At 37.6% G+C, this 1,509-nt stretch overlaps 1 non-coding gene across 1 annotated transcript; it reads right to left on the bottom strand.

The window, feature by feature from the left end:
- Positions 1-257: 257 nt before the first annotated feature.
- Positions 258-364, bottom strand: LOC131751646 (U6 spliceosomal RNA). The gene has a single exon (XR_009334224.1). It is a non-coding gene; the product is annotated as a U6 spliceosomal RNA (small nuclear RNA).
- Positions 365-1,509: the final 1,145 nt, after the last annotated feature.

Raw genomic sequence — 1,509 nt, 5'->3', positions numbered from 1 at the left:
CACATGCTGCAGAGCAACTAAGCCCGTGTGCCACAGCTACTGAGCCTGTGCTCTAGAGTCCGCGAGCCACAACTACTGAAGCCCATGCACCTAGAGCCTGTGCTCTGCAACAAGAGAAGCCACCACAACTAGAAGCCTGCACACTGCAACAAAGAGTAGCCCCTGCTCACTGCAACTAGAGAAAGCCTTGCACAGCAACAGACCCAACAGAGCCAAAAATAAATAAATAACTACATACATAATTTTTTTTAAAAAAAAGGAATATGGAATGTTTCCCAAATTTGGGTGTCATCCTTGCACAGGGGCTATGCTAATCTTCTTTGTATATGTCCAATTTTAGCATATGTGCTGCTGAAGTGAGCACTAAACTTAATTTTTCTAATTATAGATTTGCCTATACTGGTATAATTTGTGTGTGTATGTGTGCTCCAGTATTTAATTTAACTTGTTTCACTGCTACCTAAGTGCTTTACTAAGTGTTCTGGAGCTGCACTTGATGAAAAACACTAAAATAATCTGCATTTTAAGTTTTGTGTATGCTGAGTCTTCAGAATATTCCATCTATCTTCATCCAATCCTAAAATAATAAAGATAAACTGGAGATAACTTTAAATTATTTTAGTAATTTCTTTTTTTATTGAAGTAGAGTTGACTTAAAATATTTAAGTATTAGTTTCAGGTGTACAACATAGTGATTTAATATTTTTATAGATTATACTCCATATAAAGTTATTATAAAATATTGGTGATATTCCCTGTGCTATACATTGCATCCTTGTATCCTATTTATTTTATACTAATTTCTTAATAGTCAGTCCTACATGTGTCTTAAAACATGAGCTCACTTGCCATTAGAAAGCTCTTTTTTTAAAGTTTAGCATCCTGTTTTTACCACCCTATTTTAAAAATGTATTTAAAATTTTTGCATCTTAAAGCATTTATGCTCGTATATTAGCTTCTTTTAAACTATAGTTGAAAGGAGATATTTATGTTTGTTACATTTTGGGTGAGTCTCTCCCCGCCCCCCCCTCTCTTTCTCTCTCCTAAAGGAAGGCAGGTACATAAGTCAAGAGGAGAAAGGTAACTGACCCCTTGACCAAGTTGTTCTGTTTGGTGAGGTTGTACCACATTGCCCTTGTGAGGTTTACAGTAAAAGCGGAGCAGAGGTCTGGAGTAGAGGACTAACAGTGTTAGGATCAAAGTCCTAATTGTCTGTTTTCTTGAAGTTAGGGTTATTGGCAGCTGCCATTATACCATCCATGCTGCTGTCACCCAGCACAGCCAACCAGCATGCACTAATTGCAGTGGCCTTTTCATCAAGTAAGATCATCCCACTAAACACAAAGAGCTGTCTTTCCATTAGCACAGACAGTAGCCAGCTAGATCAGCTGGGCTCCTTCAGTATGATTGGACTGTCATATTGTTATGATTTGTTCAAGTTTAGAGCATTTAGCAGATACCCTTTGCACCTCTCTTTGTACCTGAATACTATAACCTGACTGCCCCTAT

This window comes from Kogia breviceps, chromosome 2 (assembly GCF_026419965.1).
Source record: "Kogia breviceps isolate mKogBre1 chromosome 2, mKogBre1 haplotype 1, whole genome shotgun sequence".
Classification (NCBI taxonomy): Eukaryota; Metazoa; Chordata; class Mammalia; order Artiodactyla; family Physeteridae; genus Kogia; species Kogia breviceps.
This window is presented reverse-complemented; position numbering and strand designations above follow the sequence as displayed.